Genomic DNA, 27,571 nt, shown 5'->3' with positions numbered 1-27,571 from the left:
TGTGGAAAACATTAGCTGCTCTGATAACAATGCAGCTCTGTGCTTTTAAAGACTACAAAGTAACCACGCAAAGAGTAGTAAAGTTCATTCTGAATATTTCTGTGAGAATTAAACAGTCCAGTAGTATTTCATGTTTTACATTAGGGACATTGTTTATTTTCCCTTCTGAAATTTGGCTTAAGGTCAATAAATACAACATCAGTAGAGATTTATTTTTTTTTTTACAAAAATAATGAACCAGTGGGCTACTACACCTACCCTTTACTTTTTACCCTTTTTACTTTGTGCTTCTACCTGATAATTAAACAGAACAGACTGAAACTGGATAAGCAAATATTATAATGGAGGAATGCACACAGTTATTCACATCTTACATTTCAAGGGGACTTATTTAATTTTTTGATGTATTTTAACTCTCAGGACATTGTTCTCCAGGTGAAATTGAGTACAATAAAGTTCATTCTACACTCTTTTTTCCTAGAAGTATGGTTCAACCATATTATTCAACCCTTACAGAAGCAGTAGTAATAATAGAAAATGCATATATATTCTTACACTGTAAGATGAATTTAATAAAACTATTTATTGGAAAAATAGTTGACAAGTGTTTTGATTTGTGCTGACATGTAACAACCAAGAGAAGTCAGTAATTTTTAAAGTACCTCCTGGCAAGTTTTTGGAATCCACAAGCACCATGGCAAATGAATGCAGTAAATAAAAATGAAAAGAAAAGAAAAGAAAAGAGAAAAGAGAAGAAAAGAAAAGAAATGAAATTAAAAGAAAAGAAAAGAAAGGAAAGAAAAGAAAGGAGAAGAAAAGGAAAAAAACCCCAACACCCAAACAAGGAAAATGAACCCATACCCTTTAAGGATGGAGTATGGAAAGGTGGAAAGCTTTGGTGCTTCCAGTATGAGAGAAAATGAAAATGTATCTGAAATGATAGGAAGAAATCTCTCCTGAAGACTTTCAGAATTCCCCTGCAATGGCAGGGGAAATATCGTATTTCTAGTTGCTTATCTATGGATGTCTGTTACACAGTGTAAATGCATGCAGAAGTGTTAATGCAAGAGCCTACACACACGCATTCATATACAAGACCAGCTGTTCATAACACAGTTTAAGCCACTGTGTCTTTCCTATCCCACAGCCATCCCACAGATAAACCAATTCATCAGCTAGAAGCACTATCTAGCTTTACTTTGTGCTCCTGTTTCTGCAGCAAATCCCACAGCTCCATCACGGACTCATGAAAAGTGGGCAAGCTTGCCTAAATTAAGAGGAAAAGAATTGGGTCCACTGCAAAGACCCAGGGGATATACGTTACTCTCAGTAATTTCAGTGCCAGGGACGAGGCAGTGCAGTGCAAGGGTAGACATAGATTTGAGTGTCATTTCACAGCATGGCTTCTCTCAGCCATCCTCCACTGACCCAAGAAGAGCACCTGGAGTATATATATTTTTTATATATATATACACATCATCTGTAGGACACTGGTAGTAGAATAGCATCAGAAAGGGGAGGAGTGATGGGCACCAGCTAGTCATCTATTAAGAAGTTGGAGCCAATGGTCCCCAAATATATTTATGGTCAGCAAATGAGGCTGCTTGAAGAAAAAAATTTAGATGTTTCCACCCTCTTGAAACTGAGAGCTTGTGCTTTTATACTGTAGGCTTGCTGAACAGTATATGGTTTTATTCCAGAACTGCACCTGTAATACACTTTACTAGATTACTAGGTCAGACCTCGCTATTTCCCAGGGAGAAGACTAGTTGCAAATTTTTAAGTCAAGAAATCCTATGGAAGGTAGTATTTATTAATATCCTTATGAAGTGAAGAGGTATAAGCACCTATGTACTATATGGTTGCAGGTACAAACCGGTTTCTTCCAAATCAATGTCAATAGTGAAAAGGAGGCATCTCCAGAAGGTTGTTCCTTGCATTTAAATTCCTAATCCCTGCCCAGTCCTTTAAATTTTATTGTATCTAAGGTCTTTACCTGCAAGAGATATCAGCAGTTCTCTGGATAGTAAGGTAAGGAGGGTTGTGTGAATACCTACAACAGATCTCTTCCCACCAACATCTGTAGCAAGTTGTGGTGTTTTGCTAGGGATCTGGATAGTTTTGGGGAAAGCACAGAAATATCTACCAAGGCTTGATGCCCTCATTTAGCTCTGTCTTGCCTTTCTGGTTAATACAGAATGTTAACGTAAACTCCAGCTGCTCAGCATATCACAAGCCCTTCTAAAGAACATGTAAATGCACGCTTGCCTAAACTGAACAGCAACCATGTGGTGGTCTACACTTGAGTGAATGTGATGTGTTTATCAATAGCAGTTTCTAATAAGTGCTCTACCTCGCCAGCTCTTAATAATATTTAACTTACCTCTTTCATTCAACAAAAATTATTTAGGTAAAACAATACAGCAATAATCATCACGTTTCAAACAATAATGAATCTTTCTGGGAAATCACCTACAATAGGTAATATAAGCAAGATGTAGCCAGACAGCAATTATTCAGCCTGAAGCAGTGATAACAACTACATTCTTTATAAAAATAGCTTAAACTATTTTTAAGCCTTTGAACTATTTTTAAGACTTAAACAGCAACAAAAAGTCAGACAAAGGCTGATACCAGTAAACAAATGTCAACAGGAAAAGAAATACAGAACATGGGTTATGTCCACTGTCTGCCTTAGGGGTCAAGTTAACCCCGGGACGAAGGAGCTTCACAAGGCGCTCCGCATCTTCTAGGTCTGCAGTTTTATTTGACCTTCTGGTGCATTAATAGACATATTTAAATCTCTGAATTTTCCCATTGGCTTCAATGCAAACACACACACGTATAAAGAACTTTGCTTGATTGGGTCTTGTGGGCAAAACCCTATTTTTATGGGTGCTCATTTCCTACTGGAGTCATTTCAGTGCTGTTGCATGTTTACAGTTTCCAGCCATCTCTATGTAAATCTCTTCACTAAATGCTATGGAAATTATTGCTCTACTAAACTACCTGAGAAGGATAAATATATAATATATAATGTATTTAATATGTAATATATATAATAGAGTATATAATAAAACCAAAACCAAATAAAAGTTTGGTTAAAAAACAGCCTTTAAGGAGATCAGCTTGCAATACAATGGTTTATAGATGGACTTCTGAAGAAAGCTGTATTTCTCAATTATCTATATCTATACTTCCTGTCCAAATCTGAAGTATACTTACAAAAAAATCAGGGTTTGGTAATAAATTCAAGCCACTGGTTCTCCCTGGACTTCCTTTCAAAATCCCAAATCCCTGATATTACTCAGACGTAGGATTTGTGTTTAAATGGATTAGTAAATTATTGGCCTCTAATGTGCACCTTTTCCAAGGACACAAGCAACAAAATTTTCCCAAGTTCTAGCTGTAGTTTCCCATGTGATGACTCCCAATGACTACACAATCAGTTTCTTTTTCACTTTCTTATGTCTTCAGAACATATTTTTCTGTGATTTGACAGCCCATTTTTTTCTTTTTTAAACTGTGGTAATAAAACTGATAATTTTGGTTTATTTAAGATTAAGAACCTTAGTCACCCAAATGCAAGACATCTTAATTAGTAAAGCACTGAGCATAGCAGTCTAAATAAAAATCTCACAGCTGAATGAACTGACATTTGGTATACGAATGATCTTACATGAGATCAATACGGCAAATTACTCATTAAGCAGAGAACTAAAATTATACAGCAATGCTCAGAAATACACCACTAAGGATTTTGTCTCATAAAACTCATTTTCCAAGAATCTCAGTCATCATTCCTGCATTTTCAATCTCTTTTCAAGGATGTTTTCACTGAGTCCCATGAGCCTTCAAAGCATTGAAGTAGCCATGCAAAGATGTCCTGACAGACGTTTTTGTTAAGCAGCGAGAAAACCCAAATTAAGAGTACAACTAACCCACCTATCTATGCAAATCCAAAGAATGATCATCTTGTTTTAAGCCTCCTCAAGCAATTCTTTTACTGCAGAATTACTCATTTTACAGGGTTGAAAGCAGGGAGGCAGACCATTTGAGCTTTAGAGGTGACATTCCTCTGACTAACTGCCAATGCTTACAATGTAGTCATCTGTATCTCGGCTAGCTGCCCTAGGCTCAGTGCACAGACAATGGAGAAATTTAGGCTTCCTAAAATAGACATCTAGAACAGATCAGATTAATTACATCCTAGAGAAGCAGATTTCTACCCCCTGATTGTAAAGGAAGTCTACAGGGAAGGAGCTCAGCTGTAGACCTGCTCTCCCGTGTGTGGCTCGAGTCTGGCAGGATGTATCCCACTCTAAGTGCTTATCAGCTTTCACATGCCTTTAATGTGAAAATCTGATCCTACATTTAATAAAATGAAAGTCAAAAAGACCTTTCTCATTACGGTAAAGCATTTAAATATAGTTAGAAAGCTGTTCAAAATGGCGTATGTTATATTCACACACATATTTAATAGTGCTATTGTTACTTACCATTTTTATGTCATCTTTTTCCTGTGCTTAACTGGTTTTACTGAGAACAGAAGTAAGAGAAATATCTAGACTTATATTTTCTCAGGTACCTATTAACTGGCACCATTGGGAGCCACAGTGGAGCTCACATAGTCTCCTCAGTTTCTGACTCCCTCAGCATGCACAGGAGGCTGCTGTTAAAAGCACCAGGGACAGGCAGGACTTGTGAACGTACGATGACGCTTAGCTTCATATTCCCATTTTTTCAATACAGATGGTCCGAGTGACTGCTTTTCTTAGTGCCTTGCAAGTACCAATAGTTGAGTCCTAATTTAGAAGTGAATAGATTAAAACATACTGTTTCTCCTCAGTTAGAAAGCACATTTCCAAATGCTAATCTTCAAGATTAGTAAATGCAACATTACTTCATAAAAATGCATTCTCATTTCACTCTAACTTTGGCTTCCTCCTGTCACAGCCTCATCACGGGTCTTTTTCTCCCAGCCTCAAAACTCTCATGTGAAAACCATAACAGATTTGACATACGAATGAAAGATTTCATCCCACTGTCCCAAGAGAAGGGAGGAGGGAAAGAGCACTTCTGGCTCGTAGCTGTCATCCATGTATCAAGAACAGCCAATGTGACAAGTCACCGCAAACATAATGAAAATTGTTTTAGCAAACAGCATGCCTATTCCCTCAAATCCCACTGACAAGCAGGGTAAGGGTTTGCACTGCATTCAGTACCTTTGCTTTTCCGAACCTACCAACGCCAGTTCAGCCATGTCGATTTAGCTCCAGCCCCCGCAGTACACTGAATAATGCAGTTATATATCCCATCACTACTCTTCTACATCCCATTACTACTCATCTACACCCAATGTAGATAAGCATTGGTGCATTTATGTCACAAATCTTTGCTATTACTATTACTGTTACTATTTGAAATCATTCTCCTATTCCATCAATGTCCAAGTTGGTTGCCCTCTGCTTCACTTTGCCTTTCGTTGCACATGTCAAGTTGCATTCTGTCCTTGAAGGACAGTGATTGAAAATAATCTGAAATGAAATTCCCTACATAATTTCTACCCGTGGTCTTTCAATAAAAAAGCAGACCCAAAAAATTCCCATTGCCAAGACTCTGTACTGTGGGACTGAAAATCACCATGCTGGAGCACCTTGGTGTCATTTCTTACAAGGGTGGACTTTCTCACCATTTGTCTTCTAAAGCAATTTGTCAGGATAGTGACTCTATCATAATCTCCTCTCACATGAAAATTCACAACAGATGCAGGTACTCAATCAAATACAGAGGAAGGCAAGGCAAAGAAAAAGGATGGCAGAAATCGTATAGAGGATAGGGTACCTTCAGTCACGAATGTATGCCAAGCCCAAAAAATCTCCAGTATGGGGTAGGCTTTTGCTTAAGAACAAGCATAAACATAAATAATAATTAATATTAATATTTTGGGGTACAATATTTACAAGTGAAATGATTTCACTGTGGAGACAAACCAGTTCAATGTTTACCAAGTCCAGCAGAAATATTGTCATCTTTGGATGACGTAGTTAGATTGAGCTCATCCTACATTGCCAAGTGCCCTGTATGAGTAGATGCTGATAGATGATCGTTTGGAAATGTGTTTGGAAAAGAAGCTATCAATCAGTCACGATCAGTACACCACTTTAAATTTTCCCTTCAGAAGTTACTATTTTTAATCTGGAAACTGATAGCAATCTGGCCTAACAAGTATCTTAGTAAAAATCATACAATACCAATACACTGAAAAAGTGGTGACACACTATTTACTTATCTTACAGAATACACAGTTCTTGCCTTGAAAGATTCTGAAATTGGTTACACATACGAAGAAGGTAGGAAAAAACCTCTGGGAAGATAAAGAAGCTAGGGCAATACAAAACTACCCAAATCATTCCCTTTGCTAGTCTTAATATACATTTTACATTGTTTATCTAGCTTAATAATGCCATTTCTTAGCCCTCACACTTGGAACAGATGGGATGCAGCCCTCTGATCGTTAAATTAAAGAACATGCAACTTTATGCTGATGAAGTTTTTAATCATCCAGGACACACAGTCTACCACCGTCACAATTTTAATTCAGTGGGATAATTCCATGGTGCGATCAGATAAAGAAAGGCAAATAATGGTATCCTCAAAAGCCCAGATTCTAGTAACCTTCGCTACTAGGCGCAAGCCGGCAGACAAGCTGAATGTAAAACAAGATAATGGCAGCAGACAATGAAAAATCTCACTCAAAGGGCTCTCTGCTGGCGTTCAGTGATTTCCCAGCAGTCCTATTATTAGGGTCCCAAGTCCCTGATCCTTCTCTTATTAGTCAGTGACAAAAATTCACTTGCTTACAGGCAAAGGAGGAGTCATTGTAGGCACGGATGCTATTTCTTAAGCACAGAAAGAAGGAGACATCACTCTGATTGTAATGCCAAATTAAAAAAAAAATGAATAAAATTATTAAATGCTGTATTAGGTTTACTACAGTATAAATAATAATTCCATAGGAAAATGCACTTTACATGTGAAATCAGCAACCACTGAACATTTATTTTTCCAGGTGGCTTTTATCATTCTGTTCTTAACAGTTTGAAATGGCATTTTTCCCTTCTGCTTTGGACAACTTCCACTGGTGAATGTGGAGTATCTGTTTCCTCCTTACAAGAATTGGGAAGAAAATCTCACTTTAATAAAAGAAACAATGACAAAAGGAATTTAACATTTTCCTAGGTAGGCTTACCAGAAAATGTCCAATAATTACAATTTGGGAGAATTATGCCACTAGTAATGATTTCTCCAATCCAAGGAAAAACCTTGTCATGTCCTTTGTCTGCTTTCATGTAGTGACACCCTGACTGACTCTATTATCAGAAGGTACAGTTGCCTAATATTACTTTGTGCCTTTCCGAACCATGCAAAAAAATGCTCTTTATTATTGACTGCAGCAAAACTACCCTGTGAAGTGCTACGGTACACATAGAGCCGTGCTTCGTTCCACCCCTCCCAGAGCTGATAAGAGCCTTCTAGAATTATACACATACTTCTAGTTGCTTCATTGCACTGGGTGCAGCTGAAATGAATAGGGGAAGGATTATTTTGGCAGACTGCTGTAATGAAGTGAACTGATCTGGGATGGTCACGACCCCCTATAGCTGGCCCTAGTGAATGCAATCAAAGAAAAGTGCACCTATGTCTGGAAAGTCCCAGCACGCCTCACATCAGTGAGGTAACTTGCACGGCTCTTCTCCACTGGCTCGCTGGGAGAAGAGCGCAGTCTGTAATTTTAATACCAAATAGCATTACATGACACTGCTCACATAAGGAGTACAGGGCGGTAAAACAGCAGGTGAGATGTTTGCTCGATAGACTGCTTGACAGAAGGGGCAGATGAGCTAACCCCTGTAAACCGCAGTTCAAAAGTGGTGTGGCAAATGGTCTTACGGATATAACACCTAGCATTATTCTAAAAACTAAGTTTCCCAGGTAAAGTAGATAAATGCTTGCTTATCCCAGAGTTAAGGAGTGTTCCTAAACTTACCTGAGTTGCAGGAGTTAAGATCAAAGCTTATAAACCGGGATGACTAATAGCAAAAAAGGGAAAAGATGCTCCAGGATTCTTACACGCTTCTCTCTCTCCTATGCACTTCATTAAAGTGAAGATTACGGTTTTGTACTGAAATCTTGGGAGTGTTGAGGCACTAGCAGGGCTGATGAGAGAGATGACCAGTGTACCAAAATCCTTACAACTTTATTATGCGTTCCTTTCAAGCACTCAGGGAGGCTAAGCCAGTTCTCTCCTTCCCTCTGCACCCTGAGCACCTGCCATTTCAACTTCCTACTCCCCGTCCCATCTCATGAAGTCATTAGTTTTTTATGAGTTATTAACACGTAAAGAGCTGCCCTAGGGTACCACATGCTCTGTAAATCACTGATGACACCTTCCTAGAAGGGCACACACTTCTTTGGCTATATATGTAGCTCAAGCTATAGCTTGAGCAAGGGCACATTCCGGCTATGTTGTCTCCGGGCCACTTTGGTCCTGGCTGTGCTGGGTGACAGGACCATCCAGGTTGATGCCTCGTGGCCAAGAACAGCTTTGCAGTCACACCTAGGCAAGCTGCATACCTTCATTTCATGTACCTTTACTTTCGGATATTTACATTTAGATGTTGCTCTGGGTTCTCCAGATTCTGACTCACAGAGGAAAGCACTTCGACCTCAGTAGGAAGCAGCCCTTCCCTATGGTGATGTACAGGGAAAAGGCTGGACTCTTTCATAAATACTGCTTCCAAGGCACCTCCCTGAAGGCAAAGAAGAACTTAACTAGTGCAACTGCAAAGACTGAGACTACTTAAAGCATACTCAAACCAAGCTAAGGTTTGATCCCTATTTGGCAGAGTATTTTTTCTTTATTTGGTTGTTTTTCTTTAAAGCTAGCAGAGTGACAATCCCAGAACAGCTGTTTTTTTGTAAGGGCTGGTATGTCAGGAAACCTAGCCCAAATGACCCCAAGTCTCAAAGACGGATTTCACCCTTTGCTCTCACAAAGTACAATAAACTTCAGGGCAATCTGAGTTTGCACTTAGATCTTGGAGCCCGTAGATGAGCTGACCATAAACCAGAAAGGAATCCCCAAGTGCAAGTACAGCAGAGCTAGTCCCATAATGCTTAAAAAGATATTACTGTGGTAAGAAAAAGAAGGAGTTGTAAAGGGTTGAAGAAGTCTAAAAATCCCCAAACATCATAGCTCTTCAAGACAGCTTTTGCTTTCCTTGTAATTTAATCAGTATTTCAGTTGTTTCTTTGGGGGAGACAGTCACGTGGGCCTTCTACACATACCTGTAATTGCCCTTAGGATGTAGAGAGAGCGACTGTTTACAGGGAAGCCTTCAGTATAGCTTATTTTTTAAGCTCAAATTACTTTTAAAAGTTACATAATTGGACTATAAGCAAGAGGACAGAAGAATGAGAGATCTGGAGAAGATGAGGTTCAAGGGGTGACAGCTATCAGCAAGATTTTCCACATATGCAAAATCTAGACTCGGCGTTTTGTAAACAATAATAAAGAAGATCCAAAGCGACCTGAAGGAAATTGCAGTGTTGAGAGGCTGTGAGGCTCAGTCATTGCAGACAGACAGACGGGAAGAGCAGTCACCAAGAGACTAATTGGGACTTGAGTCAGGTTAAAATTAACTGTTGTGTCTTTTTGGCTTGTTGGATACAGTTTGATCCAGATCGGCTTTGGGATCAGGCTCAGGATGTGGGTGTCACAAGGGGAAAGGTGTCTTGGTGGCTCCAAGCCACAGCAGTGAAGGTCGGTGGGAAGGCTCCTTTTGGGGACAGAAAGGTGGATGTGGGGTTGGCACACCTTACACACCTCCCGAGCTGACTCCTCTCCGCAGGCCTCCCGTTCAGCGTAAACACGCATGCAAACCCAAGCAGTAATCTCACCGACATCAAATAAGATGATTCATTTATTTAAAGCTGAGCACTTGCATAAACACTTCTCTGAGCTCCAGGGAAAGAAGTGCAGGAGACCAAGAAGCTGCAAAAAGTGAAGGAAGGACAGCAGAAAGTCCCAGAGAAGATGAAAAGTTCACAAGTCACAGGAACAGACAAACTTTCCCAGAGAGAGAACAGCTCTTCCTTTCCCCAGAGAACACTTGTTTTGTTTATCTGAGGGTTTTGGTGTGTGCTTTCAGCTGTCTGCATGTTTGGGGGCTTGTTTTCATTAATTTCTGAAGTGAGAGACTAGGGTTTTTAGCTTTGGTTTTTTTTTTTTAAGGTCTCCAACTGGTTTTTTTTTTTCCTTTTAAATGAGACCTTACTCGTTAAATATCCCTTTTTCCAGCAGAACTAACTAACCTTGGAAATAGGATTGTTTTTGTATCCAGGTGGGGTCCCACCCATCTGCACTCAGCATTATTCACACTGGCCCTCATCCAGAATTCTCCCCAAGACTCTTCAGGGTGGATCTCATTCCTGTTAAGCTCAAAACAAAATGCCGTGGCCTGACCTAGCCTCTCTCTCCTTTCAGCTCTCCTGGTTCTTCCTGAAGGACCACCATGCACCCATCATCCCCTGTCCAAGGAGACTCACGGCTTTTCATGGTCCTAATGGCAAACACATGGTGCAGATAGAGGATCAGGCAAGGAGAAGAGCTCTGTATATTCACAGAAGCTCCTCAGCCTGAATATTTTCCCCCCTTAAGAAGCAAATCTTTTCATCTTCCAAAGGGTATTCTTTGATAATGTTGTGTGTTAACAGAGTTGAAAATCAGCTAGCTCCTAACATTTTCAGGTGTGCTTTTTCTTCCATCTGTATCTCCTACAGCCAGTGACAACATCCAGTTAAGTATTGCACTCTATTCCCTAGCACGGACTTGGCTTACAAGAATAAATCCCACTCTCCACAAGGGCAATTTCTTGCGGTTTGATCTATGCTAAGCCCCAGCAGTAGAACAGCATCAGAGAGTGGCCCCTCTGCAGCTCGCCTCCCGGCCACCGCTGCCCTGGTGACACTCGGCAGCCCTGCTTCTTATCTAATGCTTTTGCCTTTTACATTATCTATCTTATTTTCAACTCCTGCCATTTTATCATTTCCTCATTGCAGCCCACCGTGCTTGCAGGGCTGAAAGGATGTCTTTTCATTCGGTCTACGCCAGCAGCAGGCAGCCGGCCGGTTCGCTGCGTGCTCATGAAGCAGGAGCCCCCGAACGGCGACACAGGACTCGCTCCCGAGGCCAATTCCTGCTGGCAGCTTCTGCTCTCCTCCTCATCCTCCTGCTGGAACGGGACCTCTTACGGCTCTGGCCTCTTAAAACCCCTCTACCAAGCGGCTGTGCAGCCGTGGTGCCTGGCTGCTGGAGCTCGTAGTCCAGAGTTCCAGCCTCTCCCGGCCCCATCCCCTGCTCGGGCAGAGATGCTGGGGCTGATGCCGGCTCAACAGTGAGGACGGGCACCGCCGGCACGCAGCGCCTGACAGCACCGTCTGAAACCAGCCAAGGGTGTCTGTTTGTCAAACCCTTCCCCTCGGCTGCCAAAATCCTCAGGGACGGCCCCAGCGTTTGAAGACGGACGACGCGCAGCATCGTTTTGGGCAGGCTCCTTTTAAACTCGCGTTTGCTGGTCTCTGGGGCAGGAGCTGCGAGCTGCAGCCGCTGCCCTGCCTAGTGCCCGTTCAGCAGCTGGGGCCATAAAACCTGTCAAACTGACACAGCACACACAGAGGAAAACCACAAAAGTCATTCTTTCCATAGCCAGCTAGCCAACTCATGAGATTTTTTTCCTGACAGAGTAGATAACCATTTTGCTAAACGTATTCCATGTTTTATGAGCATTTTCATTGCACCTGTTATTGCACATTTCTTACGGCATTTCAAGCTTCCTTGCCCAAATCTGGTACCAAGGTAGCTTCTACTAAGAACTGGCTGGTTAAAAACCACAAAAACTATAGATCATACCCTGCTGTTGGCCATCAACATTACCACTCTGAAGCTCAGGGCCTTAACCTTTTACTTGATGGTGTAACAGTAAATGTATATATATTTATTAGCAATTAGCCATTTTTCTCAGAACACCTGTGTGACATATATATATATGTGACATATAATATTTATCACCTATACATATACACACTCTCTATGTATTTACCTGTCTGTATACGTCCACATATGTATCTGTATATAACGTATATACACACAAATATTTGCCCATGAAGGAACTTAGAATTACACGCTAGCAATTCTGCCCGTCCCCATTGCTTCTTGCTCTCCCATCTACCTGTTAGCTAGGACTTTGCCTGCAAGGAAGCCAGGCATGAAGTGACAACCTGTCACTGTACTGAGCCCTGGAAAGGAAGGCAAGGAAGTTGTACTTAATGCAGCTGGCAAGAAAAGCAGAGCAAAGGAATTTGAAAACAGCAGTGAACTTGGTGTAACAGTGAAACAAATCTAAGAACACAAAATGTTGTAAATTTCAGTAAAACTCCAAAGCAGACCAAGGTCAGTAGGGAAAATCAATCAATCAAACAAACAAACAAACCACTTACAGGGTGTTAATAAAGTTTTCCATGCTTAAAAGTGGGATGTTGCAGCTGATCGGCTGACCTTGGCCACTACATTGTAAACTTGTCTCTGAAAGAGCCCTAGAATAGCCTGCAACGGCACGCACGTTCCCACAAAAAACAGTAAACCTCTTAATCTGAGAAAGATATGTTATATCATGTAAGAATCAGAGAAGTCGGAAAACACTTCTTTATTCCCTAATATTTACGTGTGCAGAAAACACCTGGATGAATCTAACTGCATCAATTCCTCAGTAAAAATAATGCTGAGGATTAGAATGAGACTGGAGAGCATCGACTGCGAAAGGCTGAAGCTGCAACAGCTTGTGAATGATTTGCCAATGCCATTGAGATGTAGCGGAAGTCTCTTCCACCGCTTTGCAATCATCATCTTTTACCAATCAGCCCAACAGCACACGGTAAAAATTGAAATCTGCCTACAAAGCCACCACATATGGGAAAAGCTCAGTCTTGGTTGTTTTATTTTCAACAAAACCTACAGTAGCCCCCATTGTTTGTTTGTTTTTCCCCCCAGACTAGACAGCATGTGGCTTATGAGCCACACTGATAGATGCGATAAAGCTCCTGCCAGATCTGATTGATGACGGCGCTAGGAAATGCTGTGAAGGTCACACTGTAATTCTCTCTTTGCAGCTGCTCCTGGTAAGAAACGATACAGCAAAAAAAAATCTGGATCCGCTAATTGCTAATAACAGGGAAATTCCCTCCTTACCTTGCCTTCTCTTCTCTTCTCTTCCACTTTTGAACAACAGGAATGCCATAAGCATGCGTAACCGATGAGAGACCAGGTAAGTTTCAAAGAGACACTTAAACATACTTTAATGGACAAAAAAATATCCATCCACAGCAACTGGCCAAATATTGAGCTTTTATACATTTGAAGACAGTGCATAGGAGTTCAGCATGAAAGCGGCATATTAAAGAGTTTTTACTATTTGCTTCTCTGCAAAACTGAGATAACATACCACTACGTATTCTCTGTGAAGGAGTGCTATCTCTGATAATGTGAATACATGAATTAAGCTCCTTTCCCAAAGTCCATTCATTTTAAATAAACCAAGCAAGCATGCTCATTAAAAGTGGCTACCAGCTCAGGATAAACTCAGCAAGCCAGAACATCAGTCAGTCAAGTAGGACACCAAAATCTTGTTTTCCATAAATGTTTACATGTGATTAGGACAGTGATAAGAGACTTTGGGGAATTCACAAACATGATATAATCACAGTCCCCTAATGAATAATATATATTTAGTGCAGCTCACACCAATTACCTCACATACACAAAGTGCTATATTTCTTGGGGGTAAAATGCTGTTATCTTTGAGACATCAGCTACATTACAGATTAAATTTGAAACCACTTGTGTACTCTTTTCTGGCACTTATTACTAATGGATGGAAATATTTTTATTCAGCATTTTGTACTCATAAGGATTTTGGCACAATAAGGCCATCACCAACATCTGTCCTAGAGAAAGACAGCCTTTATCACTCAGCTTAAAAATACATGATGGCAGAGAGATGCTGGCAGCAGAAATCCCCCAGACAGTCAAAAAAATCCCACCACTATGTCACCATGAAAGGAATAATGGACTGATTTTTTTAAAATGTTTATTTCTTTTTCAGTTTAGGAAAGAGATTTAAAGAAGACAGTCCTATGCAGTTTTGCTTATTTTACTGCCAAACATACATCATCAACTTTCAAGATACACTACATGTAAAGAGCAGTATCTATACAAAATCAAACCTATAAAAAAATCTTCTTCTTTTAAGAGTTTCTTTCCTAGATGTCTTGATGGACACTGGTAAAACATACAACAGATATCGATTCATCCTTTTCACAGCCTAGTGTATTCTCCCCAGGGCTACTCTAAGAGAAGTGATCACCACCAGCTCATGTGGACATTGCTGCGTGTTAAGGGTGCTCAGCACCTTGAGCAATCAAACCTTACTTACTACGCACCATATGTCATGACCAACTTTCTGTTAAGGTGGCAGAGGGGTAATGGACGGCAGACAACGCTATTTTTCTGCTATTCAGCATTTCATTTCTTACCGTATCTCTGGAAATTAGGGCTTATGTCCCAACAGGTTCATTTGTTATCCGCTATGAGATATCCTCCTTTCCACAAACCCCAATTATGTTCCTGAGATTCTATTCGTTAGCATTACTAGCATCAGCACGTGTTTCATGACCTGGAGAGTCAAGAGTTAACTTTTAATCAGGGAGTGAGAGCAATTTAATCTATACATAGTATTTTACTACAGTGCTGTTGCATATGCAATACAAATACAAGACCTTCACGTATACCCAGATGGGTAGGTGCCATCCGACAGTCACGCCGGTGTAACCCCTGCGCACTGCATTCAGTCACCTCCGTGCAATTGCAGCTACATGTTTTCCTACCTGCTCATAGTGTTGACAGACTATTCTCAGTATTGCTTTATACAGACACTCCCCCAAAAGCCATCTGGTATGATATCAAAAACTTAAATTTGCTGTAAGTCCAGCTTAGGATGTTTCATAGTAGAAAAGCTAACTGCTCCTAAATTTCAACAGATAACCTTAATAGGTGTAGAAAAGGAGTACATTCAAGACTTAGCTTTTTCAGTCCTGGTCCAGAGTTCACAGTAGCCCTGTATTCCTTTGGTTGACTTCCACTTTTCTATTATTTTTGTTGGGGTTTACTATTAGAGGTCAACTGGGAGCCTCGGAACATTTTATATTAGGGTATATTAACCTGGAATAGTATCTACTGAGAGTGTAACACACTCACCTGCTCAGCCCAGACAGACAGTTCCTGTGCCAGATGAAACACTGTATTTGTCAATAAACTGATGAATCAGAGGAAATTCAGGGTCATACCAGTAGCTAGGTGTGATTCACATCTAAAACAAGCTGAATTGCGTAACTGGAAGGGATGCATAATTTTTTTGAAAAGTTGACACAGTAGGCTTTAGTGTGACTAAAACCATAATAACATAGAGTGAACTAAACTGTAGAGGAGTTTGGAAGCGTAAGTCCTTGCATCCCACCCTCCCACTTCAGCAAGAGATCTCTTGCTAATGAATATAAAGCACATCCGTTCCTCCTCCTCGCCCCCTCCTCGCAAAACAAAGAGCACAGCTTTGAACAATGCAGTTAACCAGGCACGCTCCTGGACACCACACTCCCATTGACTGATGTATCAGATACGAAACTTGTGAAAATGGACGGAAATTAAATCGGTTGACTCCAGATTGCATAAACCAGCCCTGAACCGCTGGCTCTTTGTCCTGGGGCAGTCTCAAGGAAGTCTGCAGCGAGCAGCAGGGCAAGACAATTCCTGATCTGACCTTACAGCAGGTTCTCTTTGCACCACTGAAACGAATAGGACAATTAGTCATATGTGTACCAAATACAGCCTGCCCCCACTGAGATTTCGATTTTTTTTTTTTTTTTTTTTTTTTTTTTTATGTCTCTGACAATATCCCTTCAATTTTGGGAGGTTCGGGAGATGAAAATGAAAAACCTTTCCACTAAGATTGTAAGATTTTTAAAATAGTGTGAGTGGCTCACCTATTAATGTGTCTTTGCATTTTACCCCTCTTTGTTGCCACTGCTTCAAGAAACACTGCAATTTCAACCCCACAGATCTTCCAAATCCCTTCATCTAAAAATCTACCTGAGACCCAGGAACACCACATAACACTTTGAATTGTGCTGATATACTTCCTGGGAAACACCAAACAGTGCCACATATCACCAAAGGCAGTGAATATCTGCTCATTGTTCTGCGTGCAGGCTTGTCACTGTGATCACCGGGTATTCAGACACACAAAGAAAACTGTGGATGCTTCTTTTCAGAAGCCATTTCAAATTCTTCTTAAACCCATCTGATGCCCTATAGCCCCAGAAAGACAGGACTGCTCTCCCTCGGGCTTTAATGCAGGATTTGCTCCTCTGCCACCCCAGTTCCAAATGGAAAAACGGATTGTTCAAAAGGAGAAAGTAATTGTGCAGCTCTTCCTATAGAAACCACCAGGAGGCATAAGGGATGACTGAAGGGCACCATGTGCCCATATAGGAGAGCGCTGATGGATGGATCCATCTGGCTGCCAAGCTGTTCCCTTGTCCCCCTGCACCGACCCTTCCCGGAGAAGCAGAGAGAAAGAACTTCATAATACTGCTATTTTCCTGAAAGAACAAAGTGGCCCTGTAACACTTGGAGCAAACAGCGACAGAGCACCTGCGAGGGCGAGATACTAGTTACGGAACATACTCCGAGAGCCAACCCAAGACCTGCTGTGACATTTTTCCCCCCGTGGAACAAAACAAAGAACCGCACAAAGAACAGCAGAATCCGTCGGCTTAGGAAGCCCTGGACTGCAGTACAATATTTAATTAGATCTCTCTGGCTTTGAGATGTATTATTTTATAGTCGGATCTCAGCTGAAAAGCTCAGTCACGGCAAAGGTACGATAAATACAACAGGCAAGGACACACCAAGTGTTGGCATGAAACTGGTCCTAGAGGATTCAGAGGGGAGATTAGCTCAATACTTCTCTGTTCCCGACATCTGTCTTGTCTCGCCTTTCAGTAGTGTGCGTCCATTCAACTGCACTGCCTTTCTGGGCAGGTGAACGCCTCGGTTTCCGAGGGATGCCTGCCTGAAACCATTCACCTCCTGCGACTCCAGAGCTCGGAGTTTATAAAGCGACGTCTGCTTTTGGCCGTTTCTCCTGCTCTTTTGCCGCCTATTATTTTCCTACCGGCTAAATCTTTGGCAAGTTTCCCCTACCCTCCCCACACAAGACACATACGCGCCTAGAGCCGACAAAGTTAAAACTGAGTTTCCAAAAAACCCTCAGTGGAAGAAATCAAAATACGTCGCTGTGAACTGAACTGCCGCCTACCAATCGCAGGCTGCTTTTTAGTTTTAACCTCTCTGTTAAACAGGAAATAAAAAGGAGGGGGTCGAACGGGGAAGCCAATGGGATAGATCTGGAAGGATGGTTCTTTTCGCCTTTGCCCTTACTGAATCCAGGACTGTAACATGATGCAATCTCTCGGCTATGATGAAACGGGTTCAAATGGCAAGGACTAGAGAGAGACCACCTCTTCCCACCCTGAAAGGCAGAAAATCACGAAACTCTCAGCCGTACAAAGCAGCGACGCGGCTGCCAGGCTTGGTGCCTCCCCCCGGGAAGGGATGCGAGCTCGGGGATGGCAAACGGAGGCTTTCATTCCGCGGGATCTCGGCCGGATTTTTGGCTCGTCCGAAGTCCGGCCGCGGGCCGCGTCCCGCAGCGATGCCGGGGCCCGGCGGGGAGCCGAGGGGGGCGGCAGCCGCCGCCTGATGCTCGGGCTCCCTCGCCGCTTTTTCCATGTGCTTCTCCCGGCCAAGAAAACGACCGAGACTTTTTTTATTTTTCAGGCTTTTTTCCAGCCAGCCCACGGCCTTCCTCGCACGGGGCTGCCCGGGGCGGCAGCGAAGCCTCGGCAGAAAAAAGCCCCTTTCCGAATCCAGCCCTTCCCCTCCCTCTTTTTTCCTCCTCTTCCTCCCTCCCTCCCTCCCTCCCCGCCCGCCGAGCTCGGGAGAGAGAGATGCTGCCGGGAGCGAGCGGGGACCGCGGCAGCCCTCCTACCTTTCCGGCCGTCCTGCCGCGGCTGCCGGCACAAAGCGGGCTGCGCGCAGCAGCGGGGGCGGGCGCAGCTCCGGCCGCGGAGCTCAGCGCAGCCCAGCACCGCGCCGCGCCGCGCCAGGGGCGGGGACGGGGCGGGGAGGACGGGGCGCCGGCCCGCCCGCCCGCTCCCACCGCCCCCGGCCCGCCCGGCCCCCGCCCCGCGGGGAGGGGACAGGGGGGAGGCGGAGCCGGCGGAACAAAGGCGGGGGGGGGCGGCATTGGGGGGGGCGTGGGGTGCGGCAGCCCACGGGCAGGGGTTTGGGGGGGGCAGCCTCCCCCCGGGCAGGGGCAGGTGAGCCGAAGTGCCCCCCCCCCCCCCCCCCCGACACCTTGCGAGGCAGATGCTGGCAGTTCCGACGGGGGCTTCCTGCCCCCGAGCAGAGCGTCCTTGGGGGATGGAGGCTTTTTTTCCCCCCCAGTGAATGCTGAAATAGTGCGAAATCGTGGAGCTTCAGCGCGGTCCACCCCCTTCCCGTATTTATGGCCAGGAGACGCTGTCAGTCTGGCGTTCGGCTCGTGGGGGGGAATAACCCGAAGCGTGGAACTGGAGCACACCGAGCGTGGTGCCGTTTATCTGAAGTCACAATTTAAGCCCGTTTGTTAAAATGGTGTAAAGCCATGCACAGACCCAACCCGGATTTAAAACTGGGCTCTGTCATCTTCGCTTAGCTTGATACAAGCCAGATGCAAATCAAGAGTGCAAGGTGAGACAGCCGATGTTTATTAAAGTTTGTGTTGATTAAAAATTCCCTCCAAGAGCTTAAAGCAGGCTTCAGTTTTTAACAACATCCCAGGGCAAACCAGTGCAAACTTCCATATGGACAAGGTGGGTAAACATGTTCCAACTTTGACAAGTTCACGTATTTCTTTTCTTCTCTGTCCAGAAAGAAATTGTAAAACTGAGGTCACAGAGGAATGTTACTAAAGGAAGAACATTAGTTAAGGCAACAATTTTTCTTCATCTTTAGTCCAGCTGGGTGTTACAGCATCTTTTCGTTTACTTCAACTCTAACAGCTGGATGCACAAATGGTCTCTTGTGAGAAGCACTTCTCACTTCTACATGCAAGTTCATCATTCTGTACAAGCCTGTAGCTTCTGTTGTTGTGCATTTTAAGAGTATACAACTCATTAAGCATCTTTAATTTTGGTCAATAAAATTTGGTTTGATCTGGCCAAGTTTAATGGGATCTTCTGTCCTGCTTCAACATCCTCAGTCATTCCAATACGGTGATACCCAAAGTAACAGGTTCAACCATGGAAACTTCTCTTTATTCAGCATTTACACTGCATGGCCAGCTAGGATATGCATGCGATCTCTGTAGCCTAAACCAGGAGTGCTGAATTCACACCCCAACCTTGTCAGGAAAAATTGTTTAGCCTAAAATCTCACTTTCAGCTGTTCTCTTTCTTGTATGCCTTTGGGTATGGGCAGGGAAGGACTTGCCTACTGGATGAGCTCTTCAGACAGCAGCAGCCTGCTCCTACCTGCCTTTTTTCATTCCGCTTGTTGAGAGCTGGCAGGAGTGGGGTTTGGAGTACTTAGAAGTAGTGATTTTTCTGGCAATATTAAAGGGCTTAGTCGGCCTTGAAAAATTAAACCGGAGCTCCACTTCTCCACAGTTCAATTGCTTTCAGCTATTGCTGTCTTAGAGCTACTTGATTTGTATCATGACCTGTAAAACAGGATCGCTAGAGAGACCAATCCAAAAGCTTGCTGTAAAAGCACAGCCCTTGGCTGCTCTGGCGCATGCAGTGTAATCCGTGCGTAGTACCACTGATTTGTATGCTTGCAGTGAGCACTTCCAGGATTTCGTGGCTTTACTGCCACTGGTTTGATAAATTTTAATGCACACATTACATTAAGTAACACTTCAGTGTATAGCCTCCACTCGCCCTAAGACATTGTGTGGCACCTCTGCAGTCTGTAAGCAGGGTGCTTGGTTCTGGCAACACTGCAGAGTATTTCTTCTACAGAAATGTCCTGAAGATGTTAGGAAGCTGATCAGCAAAGAAACAAAGATGAGAAATAGTCATCACAAGACCGACAGGAAAATAAGCACTTTATGCCCTATGCCAGATGAGAAAGTGAGATAACAAGGGGTTTATCCTTAGGCTGTTGGAGAGATTGGTAAGGACTTCTTGTCTGCTGGTGGTAACTCCATAGGGATTAAAGAATGGGCCATCTATCCCAGAGACAAATATCAGACAGCACAAACAGTTCCTCTTGAAGACAAACTCTCTCTAAAGCTGAAGGGCTCAAAAGAGCTTTTTTCTTATTTGAATTCTTAGTTTCCACAATGATGCATTTTTAAATGGCATTCCCCCCGGCTCCCAATTCTGAGTTTGGCCATATGCATTCCATAAGCTAATTCAGCCGCAGAATAGACCTTAGTGATTCAGTGAATTTCTTTCCCATGAGTGTCTAATGACACTATTTAAATACAAATTCTATTTTATAGAATTAAAAGGAACAGCATATAACTCACCTCAAACACAGTATCGTCAAAATAAATCAATTGATTACTACGGAGTTTCTTGCATGGAAACTGAAGTCATGTCATTAATAGGAAATCTGTGGTTCACAGTAACTGTACGTCATACTTTGCACCCAATAAACTTCTTAAACTAATCATCTTCTAACACAAAGTAGTAGAAGGCAAATTTGTATAAATCTCCTTATGTGAAACACACATCCTCCATGCTTGAAAAAGCACCTTCAAGCTTTAAGACCAAACATCCATGCAATGTTCCAAATACTCTTTGTTCTCAATAATTCACAATACACTTCCACTCCATGGAGGGTAACTTCATTACTGTAGAAATAGTCTTCACAAGCTTTAGGCGTGACGTGATGAAGCTTACTCATAGGGATGCCCTTATCTTCCTGTAATCTTCTCAGCACTGGTTATCACATAAAAGAAAATAATCAGAGCAAAGAAAAGGAAAATAATCGAGTAGTCCCAGCAGTAAGGTATCCAAATATAGTTGTTGACAAGATTGGGACTTTAACCATCAGATAATCCCTAGTGTGTTGAAGGAGAAAAGTCATGACAATGACAGGCCATATTTATTATCTTTAGGATGTGCTTAGAAGAGTTATTATGCATGTTTTAAGATTTTATTTTTTTTTCCCTTGGAAAATCAACATTGAATGAAATCTGAGAAACACAGGCATGAGAAAAAAAACTCCAACCATTTGTTGTGATTTATGTCTTGTACAGAACTCCAAGCAATTTGGATTTGGCTCACTTAAATAATGTGAAAAGGCAGGAAAACAGTACTTGAAGCATTTAAAAGTATGGGTCAGTTTTTAAAGATACACTCCATTCCACTTCAAATCTGCCTTGGACTGAGTCCGTAAGCGGACAACTCACTAGTTTAAGAGGCCCCAAAACCTCAGCAACATCCTGGTGAGAAAACAAGTATAAGAAAAGCTATTGGATGATGTAAGTGACGATTGGTATCCCCTGAAAGTCTGCACAGTACTTTCAGTAAGACCTTTCAAGACGTCTCTACAAGAATATGAGGGTTTTTTCAGTGTCTTATAGTGAAATCATAGCTGTAGGAAAGAGCCTGTATGTTCTTGTCATTTGGTACCAGAAAGGCTGTCAAAACAATCTCCCTCTTTGGGGTGGGGTTTTTTTTGGGAGGGGGGGGTTGGTTGAGGGATTTTTGTTGTTTGAGCAGACATAAAAAACCTACAATCGGTAAAACCTTGACTTCACGTAGAGACCAGCCGCTGCCCCATGCAGAAGACAGCGGCGTGTCGGGCCGGGAGATGAGGGCTCCCCGGAGCGAGCCGTGCTGCGGCCGCCTCCCGCCGCCTCCGACCTCCTGCCCTCCCATCCAGCTGGCACGGGAGAACGGACGGTCTCGGGGAACAGCGAAAGGCCGGCAAAAATACTGCGCAACCTGGGCTGTCAAGAGATGGAGTGACATTACAGTAATTGCCACTCTCTTCAGTAGAACATAATGATGGCAGGATTTCAAAACCAGAAGGCAAGTTACGGCTTTTTAGAACAAAAATCTTCTGTTACCTTGAAACTGTGATTCTTCTGTAAAGAAAACATCAGTGTTTCTACAGCTGTCTCAGACGCTTGAGGCATTTACAAACTAGGAATAAATGTCTTTTACCCACAGCAGAAAGCTCTTGATAAAGGTTTTTTTTTTTTCTTTTTTATCATATACTGTGATCCTGTTATGGCAGAATCTATTGTTATTAATACTCTCTCAGCATCTTTCTGATTTTTTTTTTAAATAGTATCTTTTTGAAGGATCTCTTTAACAAGCCATTTTTTCCTGGGTCCCGTGTACTTTCCACGTTCACTGTAGAAAACAAATATTATATTTTGCATATACTTTTAAAATTTGTTTCAGGAATCTCACAGTGCTGAGTATACATGTGTCCCAAAAGGGCTGCTTCTACAGGTAAAACTTACTTTTATAGAAATGCCATTCACCTTTCTGCAGAAAGCAAATTTGAAAAAGTGTGCATCATAGAAACTTCAAGAAGAGGGATTATGCAGCTTTTATATCATGCATGTGTCTCTCCTTACTTTCTACACAGATAGGCCTTCTCCTGTATAACAAAACTATTTACAACTATCTTCTCTTCACAGAGATGTAAAATAACTTAAATTAGCTTCTTCATTCTACTACAAATTGATTTTGAATCAGGGTGAAGGAGGGAATACATACAAAAGAATAATATATACTTTATAGAATCTTAATGTAGCTAAAAATGATTACTTCCCATTCATATTCTTCTGTTTGAGCTAAATACAAACAAACAATCCCTCCTTCTGATTTCCATTTTAGAAGAAATTCTATATAACCTGACCTTTACGGTCTTGTGCAGGTAAGATTGCCAGTGATTTCAGTGGGCTTAGCATTTAGCACCTGACATTTTCAAAATGCTATGTTAACATCCTTTTATTAGTTTCATATTAAACCCTCAGCATCACTGAGAAGTAGCTCTACCTTTGGGTAGTACAAACTTTAAAAAAAAAAAAAAAAAAATCCAAGTCTCGTTATTTTTATTTTTATATTAAGCTTGAACACACTGGGGGATTTCCTCTAAATCTCGCCTCCTTGCCCCTGCTTTCTTTGAATTCAAGCAAGATTGGGCCAAAAATGGAATCTCAGCCTTTCCCTGCCTCTGTCCCCCCTGCATTGTTCAACAAGGTATGAAACTCTATACCTTCCTTCTCCTTTATCATCAAGATCAGGGAACAGCCAGTTCTTAAACTTATCAACTGTCAAAATAATGCCTGTGTAATTCTGTTGAAAATCTCAACTATTCAGATAAACCCACTGTGTTGTTTTACGATACCATTATTTCAACACTTTTTTCCTAAAGAAGAACACTTTTGTAAGCACTGGAAAAGCTAATTTAAGTTACTTCTTATTTACACCTTATTTACTCTTGAGTTGACTCACTGTGATACAACGTCTCTTTTTTACATGAGTAATTTTCTTATTCCTTCAAGAAAGCTTGGCCAGCTTTGCTTTTAATGATACTTTCACAAGTAACACAGCCATACTTCTTCTGCTCCAAAACCCCTTTCCAATTTTTCCATTTAAGCCAATGCATTAGAAGGATTTTGAAAGAAAAAGACCTTATTTATGGTTGGGCACCTGCTACTTTAAGGCTTACCTTCTGTACAGTGTTTGGAAATGAAGGTCTGATGATGCAGAGTAAGTATCTTTGTAAGATTTGTTTTGCAAGTATTAGGCCTCTTTATTTCTTACTGAATTTCTTACAGTAGATGTTTCACCATTTTTAGTAAGCAAGATAGGGTTCAAGAAAATTTTCATAAATATTTCTAGTTTCAGAATAATAATATCAGTTGCCAAACTGATATTAGTATAGAAATACTAATTTTAGTCATCTCATGAGTGTAGAAGGCCCAAAGTATGCTAATTTATATGTAAGCCTATTTCAGAGGTACAAAGGTAAAGGAAATGTGAAAGCACATAATGGTATTTATATTTTTATAGAATATTTTCAAAAACATTTATACATCCTGGAGGAAGGTATCTGCCTTGAAATTCAGCACCTCATAATAACCTACAGCAGCAGAGTCCTCCCACTGATGACAACAGGTGAACATTCTTCTGTAGAGCCCTTTAATTTTAGCCCCTACTCAAAAAAAAACCAAAAAAACCAAAAGATACATTTCAGCTTCTATTCTGTATTTATATTCTCTTCTGGGCCATTTAAAATGGAATAAAGTATTTCAGTAGCCTTTGATGATTATGTTATTTTTATTGCACTATAAAAATAACCAGTTATTACACTGAAAAAAGGATTAAGGAAAAAAATGCAATTTGAACAATTTGATGCTTATGCGATGACTCATAAAGTCCTGCAGGCACTTCCATCTATCAAAAACTGGCTGGGAGATGAAAAATGCCTAGTATAAAACTGGCAAAAACTGGGGAGCCCCAAGTGTCTATACTCCACATCCTTAACTTGAGAGATTTTTTTTTAAAGTCTGACTAGCAAAATTGGCAAGTGACATGAAGAGTATTAACCTGGTTCCCCAACTGAATTATTCCAGGCCAGAGAACTGTAAGAAAATTCAGACAGACCATTAACAACCTCAATTGTTTAATTTGCTGTCAATCATGGTACGTATTTAATTATCAGTTAATAGAAAAAAAATTATAGATAGTAGTGTAAAAAATTATAATGACTCTTATGTCAGAGTTCAGAAGCATGTCCACTCAGGGTGGGAAAAAACCCAACAACTGGCAATAGTGAGACTAGCTCAAGCAAGGCTTCAGCGTAATGTATATTTGTAGTAAAAAAAGTCAGTCATTCTTACCTTTCTTCTTCCCCTGTAAAAAAAGATGTTATAACATTTGACATAACATCGTTAATATAAAGCAAATACCTTAACGCCTTTATCCTGGCAGACCACCTCCTGAATACAAGGCACAGTGGGCTGAGAGGAGCTTGCAGAAGAATTATCAAGGGCAAAGAAAGGTTTTAATCTCTAAAGAAATTGAAAACATTGCAATTTCTAATGGAGAGATGAGTTAGAGGATGTAATAAAGGAGTGCATCATAGCAAGTGGAGAAAACAGGCCAACAGCAAATCATTAAGGACACCAATGTAACAAGATGCAGAAACAGAAATCAAGGATACCCAGGCTTCTTCTAACAAATGGTAAACACATCATAGCTGAGACAGTAAACACCTTCCTTAAAGCCTTGAATCGTTATACATTTGGATATGTGGGACACACTGCTTTTGTCTGGTTTTGGTTTCCTAGCGATCACCCTGGAGCTGCTGCTGTTGGGCAGTCTGGCACAGAAGGACTACTGGCCGGTCCCAACTGCTTGAGTGCTGCACAGATTTGTTCAACCACTTAAAAAAAAGGTGGAACCTACCTATTTACAAATACCTGCATGCATAGTAGTCAAGACATCAAACACCAAGCGGTGGGAAGAAAACATGCTGAATCATGAAAGTAAGAGCACTTAGAAAAACACAAAACTACTCACTTCTCTTAGCTGTAACTCACAGTGACGGTGGTTGTGAGGAGGGAATAATAACCAGCTGCAGTGACCCAACAAGTGTGCTTCATTACCAGAGAAGTGAACTACCGAGATCACGTTTCAAAGGCATGCATTCTTACTGAGTACCACCTTTTCTAACATGGCTTTTTACAAAATAGAAAAAGTGAGAAGGGATAGAAAGACTCAAAAAGCCTGAGCCGGCACCTCCCAAGAGCCTGTGAGGATTTGGCCATACCTCAGAGGCAGCCTGGGTATGAAGAAGAAATGGAAGCCTCCAGTATAATTTTGCATGTACAAGAGGGCTGCAGTCCGTCATTGTGATATTAAAACCAGTCGTCTTTTTTTTTCAGATACTCAAAATACCTGAAAAATGGGAGTCACGCCTGTGACCAATCAAGTAATCACATTGGTCAAGGGTCAGTCTAGATCTTGGGAAGCTTGGAAGAACACGACACTTTTCCTCACACACAAGTCAAAGTGCCAGGAGAATATAAGGACACTCTGAAGCCCATGTGCCATACAGATGACAGTGCCTGGGATGTCACGTAGCTTACCTGCAAATAGCAGAAGGGTATTTTCCTGCAGATCTGTGAAGAGGCTAATACAATTAATGGTCTGGCTTGGTCACACTTGGGAAATGTCAAATAGATGGTTCCTCATCAAAATGAGCAATGTAAGACAAGGCATCTCTCTTGGTCTGAACTGTATCTTTTTTGTTCATGTAAAACTAGCCTTGTCTCAGAGGGTTATGACATTCCAGGTAGCTTCTCACAACTATGTATTTTCTTGTTTCTGCAATTCCAGTTTTCAGAGCTCTCCCCTGAACCACAAGGAAAAGAAATAGAAGAAGGTCAGACAAAAATGTCCAGCCTTCTCAGACAGCTATAACGGTAATCTGGCACGCCTGGTTTCCTATCTGGAATTGTTGGTCAGATATTCCTCAGCAACCACAAAAATCCATGTGTTTCTTTGTCTCAAAGACTATGATGATGAAAGAAGTTGGCTCTTTCATTGCTGTGTTTAAGACATGCCTTCTTTAAAATACATGAGGTGAGAATTAGGTCATACATCAGGGTTGTCATGAACAGCTGAGACATACGCTTCAGACCCAAGTCTGAAAATGAAATCTCTTGACAGAATTCCCTTGCTTTTTGTATATGTATCAAAATAGGTTCCATCAAGAGCTATACTGACCCTTTTGAGCTGCATAGCCATATCCATACTTAGCAAAATGCTGAAAGACAGCACTTCCTTGAAAACAAGACTACAGAACGGTATCTTAATATCTCTAAAGCACATTATCTAAAAAACAGCCGATGATTTGTCGAGACTCTCAGTTTGTTAGTGCCAAGGCTGGACCGCACTATCAGATGGAATATTCTGGCAAAGATTTATCTCATTACTCTGAAATGTATTTTCCATTTCATAATGCTATTTAAGATTAGCATAGGGAACACTAGACATAAACCAGAATATTGATTATGCACGTTAGTCTATTCACATTTAATAAGACACTCTAAGTTCCTGAAAGAAGACTACATGACTAAAATTCCAATTTGCAGTTTTTAAATGGGCAAAATATGATAACTTTTAGAAACAGAAATGTTGTATTCTCTGGTATGCCACGTTCTGGTTTATAGAGTTTAGGTGGTGTACAGAAAACTTAGCAGCGAAGTGAATTATAACACTACTCACTTCATGGCCCTTTTACACTGATGTATTTGGCTGGTGCCAAACCCAGCATACAATATCATACTGTAAATGAGAATTTAGTTAGGCT

At 41.6% G+C, this 27,571-nt stretch overlaps 1 protein-coding gene across 2 annotated transcripts in view; it reads right to left on the bottom strand.

Annotated features, from left to right (window-relative positions):
• AFAP1 (actin filament associated protein 1) overlaps positions 1–18,334 on the bottom strand; it is a 120,947-nt gene extending 102,613 nt beyond the window's left edge. For both annotated transcript variants that reach the window (XM_030019947.1, XM_030019955.1), the window contains exon 1: positions 18,225–18,334. The gene's annotated coding sequence lies outside the window, so the exon portion shown is untranslated. The remainder of the gene's footprint in view (positions 1–18,224) is intronic.
• Between the last annotated feature and the right edge of the window lie 9,237 nt (positions 18,335–27,571).

The sequence above is a fragment of the Aquila chrysaetos genome, chromosome 1 (assembly GCF_900496995.4).
Source record: "Aquila chrysaetos chrysaetos chromosome 1, bAquChr1.4, whole genome shotgun sequence".
Classification (NCBI taxonomy): domain Eukaryota; kingdom Metazoa; phylum Chordata; class Aves; order Accipitriformes; family Accipitridae; genus Aquila; species Aquila chrysaetos.
The sequence above is the reverse complement of the archived record's forward strand: the minus strand, read 5'-3'. Positions and strand labels throughout refer to the sequence as shown.